Raw genomic sequence first — 13,903 nt, forward strand, 5'->3', positions numbered from 1 at the left:
CCTCTAACTTGCTGATACTTTGCTCCCATTCTTAGTGGAACTGTTGTAGTTAGCATTTTGTCAGCTTGTCTCTGAGACACTGACACTTGTCGACCAGACACTGTTTAAGGGCGTTTTGGACATCTGCAGCATCCACGTCAGTTCTACAAGATAGTTATCATTGTCATGTTATAAAGAAGGAAACGGAGTCTTGGGGAGGCTATGGTGTTGCAGGTTGCAGCTGGTGAGTGAGGGTTGGAATGGAATCCAGAGCTGTCTGCCTCTAGGAGACCTCGGCAGCTTTCCAGTTAGTCTTCCTCAGTCACCTGAGAGATGATCTGTCACAAACTCTCACCTGGACCCAGAAGCGACATTTGGGGAGAATTTAGTGAGTTGGGTTCTTCAGCTGTGAGTTGAAGTTACTAAAAATCCTCTGGGTCAAGGCTTCGCATACCCTTGTTTTGGAGCTCTTTTCTTCGTAGTTCCTGGCCTCCTCAGTAGCTGACCAGGTCAGTGGTGACTGGTGGATTTCTGAGCTTCTGGATTCTTGTCTTGGTTGAATGACCTGAAGTTATCACTTAACCAGGCCATGTCCCTAGTTCCTCAAATTTAAAATGGAGGTGTGTTAAGCAACCTGCTTTTCTGAGGGATTGCATGGACTCACTAATTAGGCACTGGATCACATGTTGAAACTATGAAACGTAATAACTCAGTGAGTCAACATTTATGAGGTGCGTGCAGTGCACAGGATCTTGAAGTGGGTAAAAGCATGGTGTTGCTGACATACAGATACATCATTCTATACATTTCCTTTATTTTTTCACTTCTATGTGGCTCTACCCAACATCCAAGAATGCCTTTATATTCATCTTTATATTTTTTCCTTTCTTTTTCTTTTAAATAAAGATTTATGTATTTATTTTAGAAAGAGGTTCAAAGAGGTAGGGAGAGACACACAAAGATCTTTTATCCACTGGGTTCACTCCCAGAATTGCTGCAATGGCTAGGGCTGGACCAAGGTGAACCCGTAGGGGTGGCAGGACCCCAAACATCGTGTGATTTCAGGCTATTGGGAAGGAGCTGGAGTAGAGGTGAAATAGCTAGGATGGTGTAGGTGGCAGCTTTACCCACTATGCCTCAATGCTGGTCCCATATTTGTTTACTTTCTTTTGGGGCCAAGACTCGATCCCGAGTATGTTAGCATCTTGGGCTACTCTGCTTTGTTTGCAGTGTAATGCAAGATAATTACTCCTTGGCCTTGGGATTCCTGCTGGAATTCAACTCAGGTTTGACAGTGACTTGTTACACATGGCTTGTTGCTCCTGTATGGTGCTGGTATTGTTTCTGTGGAGTTGTTCCATGGTCATACAGATAGATCTACACTTTTTTTTGTTTGGTGGGGCTTCAGGATTGCTGGAAGGCTGGAGAGGGACGCAGAGGTGGGCTAGGTGTCCTGCTGCTGGATGAAGGGCTTGAGGATGGCCTCCTTGCAGTCCTGTGGACAGATGAGCACCACCAAGGTGCCCCTCTACACCACCAGGCCTAGCTACCGTGTGTCCTCTGTCAGCTTGTACTGGCTGTCAGATCTCGCATGTGCTCAATAGTGCCATTCAGCATGAGCTTCAGCAATGGGTCAAGCCCTTCGCGGCCTCCCTGGAACTTCACCCGGATGGAATAATTGACGTACTTGGGCAGGTCTAAGACGCTCTCCTTGTCCGCCATCTTCCTGCTTTGTACCGCTCTGCTGGCACAGCATTTACACCATTATCTCATCTGGAGCTGACTCCCAAGGCAAAATTTGACTTTACTTGATTGAATATGTTTTTTTATATTTTTGTTGCGGAATCTTACAGCAGTTAAGGTAGTCCCTTAGGATTCTGTTGTGAGTGGTTCCAGAGTTGATGGACATTTCTACAGCTGTGTGTATGTGCTCCTATTCCTTTTTTTGTGATCTACCAGAAGAAAGAGTTCCTCATTTGGCTAGAAGACTGGGATGATGTAATCCCCATATGTGGGTTGTACTAATTAATATAGTTTCCTAGGTCAGATATATAGTTATTTTCAAAATACAAGGAGAAGAGCTTCAAGATTTTCAAAGAATATACCCATTGTGACAGATCTATGCGTATTTTCTGCCTCTTAGAATGAGCAGCCCTTGGGGGCCAGGAACTAAACTACTAAAAAGAATGCAGGATTCATAAATCATTTGGCCTGTGCTTAGTTTTATTCAAAACATGATATCCAGTGACTTGAAGCAGTGGACTAGAAGGAGAAAAATTATCATTTTGGGAAAACATTAGTCCCATACTGCTGTTGTAGCTGCTCTTATTCTGGTATCATCTGTGAAATCCCTAATTTTATTAGAAATAAGAAAATGTGATATAATTTTGACACAGCTATCTTATCTGTTAAGCTTTTTCTTTCAATATCCATTGACTGTCAGAGCTCTAGTATGAGAGGTACAAATATACCTTTTGGGCCTTGTCTTATCAATGGTGAAGTTAACTCACTTGACAACATACAGACTTGAATGAATAAACTGTGGGTGTGGCTGTATAAGCTGGGGATTGTTTAGCATTTTCTGGTATCTGGATCACTTTTTTTAAAAAGTTTTTTTTTCCGTGATGACAACTAAAATTTTAGAAGGCTTGATATCACCATAGCAATCCCAGATGAAGAAATTCAATTAGGGTCATTAACTACTTTTACTTTCGCTGTGATTACCGGCACAAGGATTTTATTTACAAACATGGATCCTTGCCTTTTATTTCTAGCATTCAGAGTTTTTTTTTTTAATTTTAAGTTTTATTTTTAACATTGTTACATAGCTGAGAAGGATGCATGCCCGTTTGGGTTTCTAGCTAGGATTGGGAAGGTTGAGACATGGTGGAAGATGGGTGGGATAAATGTTATAATTTTTTTTCTCCTGTGTCCATGGGAGGCGGGGGAGCAGGAGAAAGTGTCACTCCTTGCTGTTAAGCTACGTCCGTACCCAGGGGTTGGTAGATGGTCATTTGGTTATGACTTCGAGATCTTTATGTGAGGAAGAGAGTTCCAATGCTCCAAGGGTGTCTTGAGTGGTTTTGAGACATCATTGGTTTTATTACACCAGGGTGGAGAAACTCTTTCCAAGATCTGTTGGCTGACCAAGTCCACCTTGGTGCATCTACAGTTCCAGGAACATGCTGCAAAGCTTGGCCAGGAGAGTGGCCCAACTGTTCTGCTTTTCATCCTCTGATGAGGCAGTGGATGTCCTCTGCTGGCCTAGATGAGATGGCTGTCATGTTCACCTATCTAGGCATGCTGTCCACTGCCCAGGCATTAGCAACTGAGAAGATCCAATACTGACACATCCATTCCAAGGTGGGATCACATATATTGTGATTTTCCTTGTGGCTAGGGTTTGAGTTCAGCGATCTAGCTGGGGAGGCCCCCAAGAAACTTTACCTGGAGTAACCTCAAACTTGACTCTTTTGTGCACCAGCCATTCAAGCTGTATCAGCAATGCACATACTGGTGGATGCAGCTGTCTGTTCAGTTCTGTCCCACCCCATATCTCATGTGAACTGATGGGTGCTGTGGCCTAGCCCACCCAGGCATGCCCCAGCTTTTGCGTGCACCGGCAGGCAGCAGGTGATGCTCTTTAGCCTAACTGAGGTCTCCCACATGGGCAGACACCTTGGCCTGTCCTGATGCATGCTCTTAGGTTCCCCACTCTAAAACCACTCCATCTCAGCTCCCTCACTACCTTCCGAATGCGGTGGCTGGGTCCGTGAAAGTCCCCAAAAGTCATTCTTCCCTTGCCAAACATGCCTACAGTCTGACTCCAGTATGTCTCCAGACTCTCTTCCCCAGGCAATCTGAGCCCCCACCCACCCCCCTGTTCCAGCTGGGGGCTGTGATGGTGTGTTCTGGCCCAGCATTCTCCACCTTCCCCACATATCTTCAAAAAAAGAAAAATAGAATAGAATAGGCAACAGCGGATCCTGGTATGGTAACCTAGTGGCTAATCCTTACCTTGCATGTGCCAGGATCTCATATGGGTGCCGGTTCTAGTCCCGGCAGCTCCACTTCCCATCTAGCTCCCTGCTTGTGGCCTGGAAAAGCAGTTGAGGATGGCCCAAAGCCTTGGGATCCTGCACCCACGTAGGAGACCTGGAAAAGGCTCTGGGATCCTGGCATTGGATCGGCACCAGCTGTTGGGACACTTGGAGTGAATCATTGGAGGGAAGATCTTCCTCTATGTTTCTCCTGTCTGTACATCTGACTTTCCAATAAAAAAATAAATAAATCTTTTTTTAAAAAAAGAATAGGTACCTATGTTGGCACACTGGTATAGTTAACACAAGTTTGGCATTAACCAAACCCAGAAAACCTGGCAGCCCTGGCTGCTTTTCTCCCAGCAGTGTAACACATGCCTGGATATAAGGCAACTTGGGCAGTTGCCATAGGTGGGTTCTAACATTCATCTTGAAAATACTTTGAAGGACGCACCTCAGACAAGTTGACCTTCCCAAAAACTCTTAGTCCCATTATGGAAGCAGTCATTCTATTCACTGTTAAGTCACAGTAAGTATTTTTACTAAGCAATCTATCCATGAATTAGTTTGCCTTTTCAGGAGCTAAGAATTGAAAAGTGTTCAGATACAATTGAGAAAACCTGAGTTTTTTCTTGGAAGAGAAGTTGACGATTGCTTTTTAAGATTATCACTTGGGCTGTAGTGCAGTGTGTTAAGCTGCCAAATTTGGCATTCCTTATGGGTAATTGTTCCAGGCTGGGCTTCTGCACTTCTTTTTTTTTTTTTTTTTTTTGAAATATTTATTTTATTTTATCAGAAAGGCAGATGTACAGAAAGGATGAGAGACAGAGAGGAAGATCTTCTGTCCAATGGTTCACTCCCCAAGTGGCTGCAATGGCTGGTGCTGTGCCGATCCGAAGCCAGGAGCCAGGAACTTCTTTCCAGGTCTCCCACGTGGGTGCAGGGTCCCAAAGCTTTGGGCTGTACTTGACTGCTTTCCCAGGCAGGGAGCTGGATGGGAAGTGGAGCTGCCGGGACTAGAACCGGCACCATATGGGATCCTGGCGCATTCAAGGCGAGGACCTTAACCATTACGCTATCGCACCAGGCCCAGGGTTTCTGCACTTCTAATCCAGCTCCCTGTAATGTGCCTGGGAAAGCAGTGGAAGATGTCCCAGGTGCTTGTGATGTGGGTGAGTGAGATACTACTTTTTTTTTTTCTATTCAAGATCTTTAGTATGTATAAAGGCACACATTTAAATGTGACACAAAAAATGTGTACAATATGATTAAGTTTATTAAAAACTTTAAAAAGTGAGAAAGTGAACACAAACGAATACAAGTATGAGTTTCCTCATACAGAAAAATACCTGTTATGAATGCATAGTGGGTCAGAAGATTTTCCCAGAAGGAGAGGCATAGGGAGAGGGACATACTAGGGAGGCTGGCAGCCCCTCTGGCTGTGGTCTTTGGCCACAGAAGAGAGACCCCTTCCTAGTTATTGGTCTCCAGGCTTGAAGTTAACAGAGAATTACATGACATTTCCAGAAATTCCACATGGAGCTCAATAGCCTTATATTCATGGGTCTTCTTCTTATTTCCTGGAAGAAGCAGGTACATCCTGAAAAAGGGGACATTTTTTTGGGGAAGTACAAGAACAGAACTACATGTGGGGGGTTGTGACTTCTGGCTTGTCAGATCCACCTAAGTATTTGTCTAGCCCATTTTGCTTGTGTCTCTGTATCCATGTAGGAGATCCAGATGCCATCCCAGGCCCTTGGCTTTGGCTTGCCCCAACCCTAACCGTTGTGGCCATTTGGGGAGTGAAACCAGTGGTTGGAAAAGGTCTTTCTATCTCTCCTCCTCTCTTTGTTTCTCTGTCAATATGCCATTCAAATAAATAATAATAAATAAATCTTAATTGTGAAAGATCACTACTTGGTTGCATACATTTGAAACTCTCCAAAAATCGGAAAGAATACTAGGACAAGCTTTTTTAATATTTGGTCATGAACACATCCTGGGGTAGAGGCATTGCCATTTCTAGAAAGCAAAATTTCTTTCCATGTACTATGTTAACTTTGCTGCTTTGATTAAAGCAAAGTAAAGAAATATAGGGCAGCTCAACACAAGTAAATGAAAATGCTTCTAAATGTTATTTGTTTTTGAAGTTGTTAGCTTTGTGCTTTTTGACTTAAAGCAAGGTTATGGTCTGAGGTCTGAGTAAAATATGTGTGAAGCCATGTTTTCCTCAAATACAGTTGCAAATGTTAGTCCCTTATAGATGAATCCCTTATAAGTCAAACAATGAAGGATATATGTTTCTTAGCCAAAAATTGGTAACAGCATAAATGTCCAACATTAGGAGAATAGTTAAATAAAAATAACACACGCATACAGTAGAGTTCTTGTAACTCTTAGCTCTTTTTGACGTCAGCTCTTTTAAGTTTGCCACCACAAACCCAATATACCAGACAAGCGAGTCATGCAGGAGGTTTTAATCCATCAGGGAAGATGGCCATGGGGACAGGAGCATAGGCAGTGAGAGAGGTCTCTTGCCTTAATGACAAAAAAAGAAAGAGCAAGAGGAAGGGGTGTCAATCTCCTGGGAAGGTACCTTTATGGCCAGGGGCAGGAATCACAGGGGCGGATAAGGATTAGCAGATAGAGCCAAGGGCTGGTCCCAAGGGATTGGTGGGTATGGCCATCAGGTATGGTGCCATGATGTTACAGCAGATTGCTGGACAACCAAGTTTGAATCTAAAGGGCATGAAGTTTGCAGACACAAACCGAGAAGGAGAGCAAGACCTAGAGGAAGCAGGTGTTCAAAATGATGCTGTGTCCAAAATGGCAGGATCTTGTCAATCTCTGGGGCTGATATTCGAGTCACTCCTCACAGAAACAACTTGAAAATATCTTAGAAGTATTTAATGACATAATGACAGGATGTTTGACAGCACTTTGAAAAGCTGGTGGAAAATGAGTTTTTTTAAAGAGTATATTTTTGTGCAACAAATTGTGAAATGTATGCATAATTTTGCAAAATATGCACTTCCCATTGATTTTTGAAGCCTCTTTGTACTGAGTGAAAAATGGAGTTTACAAATTGTTATGGACAACATTAGTTTGTTTGGGTTTTTTTAATTTAAAAAAGATTTTCTTTTTATTTCAAAGGCAGAGAGTAACAGCAAGAGAATCTTTCACCCAGTGGCTCAGTAGCTAAATGCCTGCAATAGCTGGAGCTGGACTTGGTTGAAGCCTGGAACCCAGACCTCATTCACATTAATGACAGGGACTAAAGTGCACAAGCCATTACCAGCTGCCTCCCAGTATGCATATTAGTAGGAGGCTAGAATTGTAAATGGAGCTGGAACTTGACCCTTAGTCCCTCACTCTAGGAAGGAATGTGGCATCCCAGGTGTTGTCAGAACTGCTGGGCCAAATGCCTGTACCAGCATTAGATTTTGAACCTTTTGGGTCAAATAACCTCTTTGAAAAATGAGTAAAATTGCACTTTGACTTTTGGCTCACCTATCTTCTCTCTTCTTGGGTTGCTGTTAGCAGAGAGGCGTGCGTTACTGTTTCATCCTACACGGTATTTCTCAAGTTTGACTCCTTCAGTTTACCTCTAAAACCTAGGTTTCTCCTTGATTTCCGAGTTAGGTAAATCATGTAATACCGAACTTCAGAGCTTATGCTCAATTTTGTGTAAGCAAAAAATTTCATGTTTAACTTGTTTGAGATGAAATCTATGCTTTTAGAGCTTTTTAATGTTCCCAGTGCTTGCTTTGATGATTATTTATTTGTTCATTTTTTTTAAAAGATTTATTCATTTTATTACAGTCAGATATACAGAGGAGGAGAGACAGAGAGGAAGATCTTCCATCCGATGATTCACTCCCCAAGTGAGCCGCAACGGGCCTATGCGCGCCGATCCGAAGCCGGGAACCTGGAACCTCTTCCGGGTCTCCCACACGGGTGCAGTGTCCCAATGCGTTGGGGCTGTCCTCCACTGCTTTCCCAGGCCACAAGCAGGGAGCTGGATGGGAAGTGGCGCTGCCGGGATTAGAACCGGCGCCCATATGGGATCCTGGGGCTTTCAAGGCGAGGACTTTAGCCGCTAGGCCACGCCGCCGGGCCCCTATTTGTTCATTTTTTATCATTCTCCCATATAAATACTCCACACAGAACCTGACATGTGGTAAAATATATATATATATATATATATATATATATATAATATTATTTTTCATTCACATTCATTGGTTTATCCATATGAGTCTTTATTGAACACTATCTTGGAGCACTAATGAATAATATGGTTTTATTTTCCTGTTCTGTCCTGTTGTTGGGAAAATAGACACCAATCACTAAGAAAAAAAAAGAGAATTTGAGAACATATACCACAGTTTCCTGAGGGTTCACGGAAGTTGAAATTTTCAGGATGAACAGAATTTAGATCGGAAGTTAGAGGTAGATGGGAAGGAAACAGCATTCCAAGCAGAGAGCACAGCATATAAGCAGAGTCCTTACTCAACACTTGAGTTGGGTTTCTGTAGGTTTTCACTATTGAGTAAAGTTATATTCCAGGACTGGCATTATAGCGTAATGAGTAAAGCCACTGCATGCAACAACATCTTCCCGTATGTTCATGTCCAGGATCCCGCTCCTTGCTTATGACCTGGAAAAACGCAACAGAAGATGACGCAAGTGTTTGGGCCCCTGGCACTCAGGTGGGAAACCCAGATGCAGCTCCTGGCTCCTGGTGTTTTGGCTTAGCCCAGCCCTGACTATTGCATCCATCCAGGCAGTGAACCAATGAATGAAAGATCTCTTTTCTCTGTCTTCCTCTTTCTTAGTAGCTCTGATTTTCAAATAAAACAAATATTTTATAAAAGTTATATTCTTAGCCATTTCTAATCAAGAGGTATAAATACAACCTCTCTAAGTGGATTACATCCTGTTTTCAGAGTTTGTCCTCCTTTACTCTTTGGCTGTCCATTGTAGCTGTGGTGAGTTTCTTAGCAGCTCCAAGAATTTGTATGATGTATCTTGGGAAGTAAGCCAACAAGGTTTCAACTACAGATTTCAGATTTGAACACCTGACAGTGAACCCTAAATTACCCTGGGAATTTTAACAATGTTATCTCAAAATCACATTTAAAATGTGTAAGGGTCTACTTGCCTACATAGTGTATAAAATGAGCTAATCTGCTTCCTTTGAAATGGATTTGAACGCACAAATAAATACAGACTCACTAGCTATCATGGGCGTGGTAGATGGCATTATAGGTGTATGTGATTGGACTAAATCCTCTTACCAAGTTTCAGTTATATAGAATTTTGCAATAGTCTTGAGCCCATAAAAGAGGACTTTCTGGAAGAAAAAGTTCAATATAAGTTCAGAGGCAATAGTTGAGACAAAAAATTTTGGGAACACAAAGATGGGGGCGCATTATTACTTGGTCTTTAGCATGACTAGCCTTTCAAAAAAGCTTTGCATTTTTTTTTTCTTCCTACATAACATCATGTAAGATAATATTGCAAACGAATGCCAAGACAAGTGCTGAATTATTTATAAGAACAGGCTACTGATGTAGATTGGAGAGGGGGAAATAACAAAGCAAGAAATAATAGTGTTATTGAGATTGATCACGTCAAAGGGCATAAGCAGAACAAGTGCACAGAGTCTCTAGAGACTTACACCCACAGGAGAGCTCTGTGCAGTCACTTGGTTCATGCAGATCCTTACTGGAGAATAGCAACGGCACCTGGAGAATTAGCTGTACTGTATTATTGAAAATTTTATTTATAACTTCTCAGCCGTTTCTGTAACCAGCATTATTTAGTCACAGATGTCTCCACAATCAGGATTACAGGCCCTAACAGCCATATTCTTGAAGAGAGATGGTTTGGAGCAGCACCTCTCTGATGTTGGACTCTTTGGAATCTTCCGCTCCTTGCCTATTCACGATTGTATTTTTATTTTTACAAAAGACTACATCAGTAATGGCCACTATGAGATTTAGATGCTTTATTCTACTGTTTTTTTCCAAAAGAAGCATCTAAAACCTCTTTGTTTCTGAGGACTTTATTATTATGTGTTTTTTTCAGATATGAGTAGCAAAGCTAGTATTAAGATTCTGGTTAAGGGCCAGCAGGAAATCTCCAATATTAAAAATAAAACTGAAAAAAAAGTATTGATTTTCAAAAATATCAAGTATATAACTTTAAGAAAAAACTTTTGGAGAGATTGGGAAGAACTTTGATCATGTATTTTAGGTCAGCTACTTCCCATTATCTGATTTGGAGAAGCTTGAAGTCTAGAAAGTTAGGGTTATTGTTTAAGAAAACTGAAATGATTGGAATCTGTTGTTTATTCTTTGGCCTGTGTCTCTTAACAAAATTGAGTTACAGATTATTATCAAGGAATGGCTCCCAAACTTATCTTTGATTTGAGGGGAACTGATAAACTTTGGTGATAAACGGAAAATCTGACAAAAATTTATTAACTTTGGTACGTTACAGATTTCAGACCATTCCTCTTTCACTCTGAGAGCAGTTACATGAAGCCTAGAACATGAACCTTTATTTATTTGTTATTATTTCAAAATGAATTTTTGAATCTGCTCAAATAATTAAATATGCATATGCTGTAACTGAGAATTCTGAATAAATACACGTGTAGTAGGACCCGGCGCAGTAACCTAGTGGCTAAAGGTCCTTGTCTTGTATGCGCCAGGGTCCCATATGGGCACTGGTTCTGGTCCCAGTGGCCTTGCTTCCCATCCAGCTCCCTGCTTGTGGCCTAGAAGAGCAGTGGAGGACGGCCCAGAGCCTTGGGACCTGCACCTGCATGGGAGACCCAGAGGAAGTTCCTGGCTCCTGGTTTTGGATCAGCATAGCACCGGCCATTGCGGCCTCTTGGGGAATGAATCATTGGATGGAAAATCTTCCTCTCTGTCTTTCCTCTTTTTGTATCTGACTTCCCAATAATAAATAAATAAAATCTTAAAAAATAAACAAATATATGTATAGTAGATAATTCGGGCTGGAACATTTTCATGAGCTTTGCCAATCAACTATACAGAGTATTGAGCAAACAAATAACTTTAATGTGTTCCTGTTGCGTATCTGCCTCTGAGTAAATTACATCCTGCAGATTTCTGTACCAGACACAGTAATTCTTCTGTGATAGAGCATGCACATGCCTGTGGCCTAGCCTCCTTTGGAGTAGATAAGATTATGCTACTAAGCTATTTTCTGTGTAGTTTGGGAGGAAGTGATATGGGCAACTTCCACTTCATCCATTTGGCAGAAACCTTTGACCCTGTACTTCCCCCTTTCTCTTTTGGAAGAGAAGCCACATGTTTAAGGTTGGTAGAGGTATTATTGGCTCTGGTCTCTGAATGACTGTGGCACAGAGCCATCTGCCTAGCCTGAGCCATGCATCTAACTGAAAAGTGGCAGCGGTGATTTCTGTATTCTCTCTGAGTTATGGCCGATTAGCTAGCTAGCCTTGCCCAATATGCCTTCATAAGACAGGGATTCTGTCAAATTGCTTTAGGGAATATGACTGGGATCTATGATCTCCCATAGTTGACTCCAGATGTCTATGCTGGGACTCAAAAAGTCATGTGTACCATGGGCAGATGACTAAACCTGGGGTTTCAGATTCCAACCATGAACCTAGCCTATGGGTGGATTCCACATCCTTGTCATTCACTCAGCTGGGGCTGACCAAGAAAGAGAAGAAAATTATGGACCTCCCAGGTAAGAGGCCTTCCTGGCATTCCTACTATATAGATATAGGAGCATGGGAATGAGCTCAAGAAAAATCTGAACTAGATGGTTGGAGCCTGTGTCTATGTTAGGAGGCCTGCAACCCACTATCCACAACAGTGTGACAAAGTAAATGCCAACCTCTGACCAACTGGAGCAGCTGTTCCTCCATTGTGCAGATGGATGGGAGAGAAGCTGCAGATTCTTGTTCCAGCATTCCCAAGAAGGAAGCAGGGCAGACATTCAATAGGAAAGGCCCTGTTAGTGATGTCTGTACTAATTGGAGTGGTGAAAATGTAACTCCTGTTCAAACAAGTCTGCTATCAAATGAGCTCATGGGTTGATCTGTTGGAAAAAGTCTAATTGGTAGCATCTTGCCAAGTTTGAAGAGTTCAGTTTTTCAGACCACACTTCTGGGAGGGAATATATAAGCACCGGGCAACAGATACAGGGATAGTGAATCTTTACATCCCAGAACCACAGCCACAGAGGACCACACCTTTCCTTCCTGGGAGTGGGATCCTGGGTAATTGGCTGACAGGGCCACACTGACCTTTGTGGGGCTCTGAGACAAAGCTATCAATGAATTGGTCTGTGCTTTGAACCAAGCTAACACAAAATGGTATGAAGTCTGTGACCTTCTTAAACCACACATTGACATATTTTTTTAAAGATTTATTTGCTTTATTGGAAAGGCAGATGTACAGAGAGGAGGAGAGACAAAGAGGAAGATCTTCTATCCGATGATTCACTCCCCAAGTGACCGAAACAGCCAGTGCTGCACCAAACCGAAGCCAGGAGCCCAGATCCTCTTCCGGGTCTCCCACGCGGGTGTAGGGTCCCAAGGCTTTGGGCCGTCCTTGACTGCTTTCCCAGGCTTCAAGCAGGGAGCTGGATGGGAAGTGGAGCTGCCGGGACTAGAACTAGCGCCCATATGGGATCCCGGCGCATTCAAGGTGAGGACCTTAACCATTCCACTATGGAGCTGGGCCCAACATATTTTTTTGAAAAGCAAGAAAATTTTCCCTGAGCAGCAGTGTAAATCAGCATGTTTATATTAATAATCAACCCCCTCCAAACTGTCTGGGAGGGAAGACTGAGATTGTCTTCTTCTCTTACTGACATGCCTTGGTCTGCTCCAGTGCTACTCAGCCTCTGAAACAGTATCCCCCTCCAAAAGTGCCAACAGAAAAACCCTGTTTCTGATGATGTTTGGCTGTAAGACAAGAGGTGTGTAAGTCAGAACTGATGTTTAGGACAAGGTTCTCAGTGTGGGAGAGCTGACACCCAGACCCTGAGCGAAAAAAGCAGAAAGAGAAAATAAGAGAGCTTCCATCCACTATTCATTCCCTCAGTATCTGCTGCAACCAGGACCAAGCCATAGCTAGGAACTAGAAACTCCTAGGAGCATGTCTCCCAAGCAGATGGCAGGAACTCAACTATTTGTGCCATCTTCTGCTTCTTCCCCTGGTCCATATTAGCAGGAAACGAATGCCAGGACCTGAACCCAAGCACTCACATATGGGATGAGGGTGTCCCAAGAGTCAGTTTAGCCACTAGGCCAAGCACCCTGCCTCCTGTGTTCTTTAAAATAATTTCTGCTTAATCTTTATAATGCGGATCAATACCAGCCTGAGCCCCCTACCTGCTTCTAAGGACAGTACATCCTATGTCTGCCCCTTAGAATGCTTCTTTGGAAGAATTCTTGTAGTTGTCACTGGATCCACCTCTACCCTGTTACCTGTGGGCTTAATCTGCTCTCCTGACTAGAGTGAGCTTTCTTCTGAAGTTTTCTTCCTTTAGCTACCTAAATGGACAGACTTACCTTTTTCTATTTCTTGATAGTTCTCTTTCTAGGGAAGGTGGAACAGGTGTCCTGGAGTTGGCTGAGAAGCAATTTGAGCAACTTTACTCATGTTCTTTTCACACTGACAGTCAGCCAGGGAATCCAGGCAGAATTCAGGTATCTGGGTCCTTGACGCCTCCTCCATCCACCTTCAGATCCAAAGTTTTCTTTCTATTCTTTTCCCTGTAACAAATAAACCAAAGCAGTTCTACTCCCCACCCTAGTGGCCAAAGCCAGAGCTTGTTCTGTATACTAGCATGGCCCTTTTCCCACTCCC

At 42.8% G+C, this 13,903-nt stretch overlaps 1 pseudogene; it reads right to left on the reverse strand.

Annotated features, from left to right (window-relative positions):
* Positions 1-1,423: 1,423 nt before the first annotated feature.
* On the reverse strand, positions 1,424-4,792 carry LOC101526712 (U6 snRNA-associated Sm-like protein LSm7; annotated as a pseudogene).
* Between the last annotated feature and the right edge of the window lie 9,111 nt (positions 4,793-13,903).

The sequence above is a fragment of the Ochotona princeps genome, chromosome 8 (assembly GCF_030435755.1).
Source record: "Ochotona princeps isolate mOchPri1 chromosome 8, mOchPri1.hap1, whole genome shotgun sequence".
In the NCBI taxonomy this organism is placed as follows: Eukaryota; Metazoa; Chordata; class Mammalia; order Lagomorpha; family Ochotonidae; genus Ochotona; species Ochotona princeps.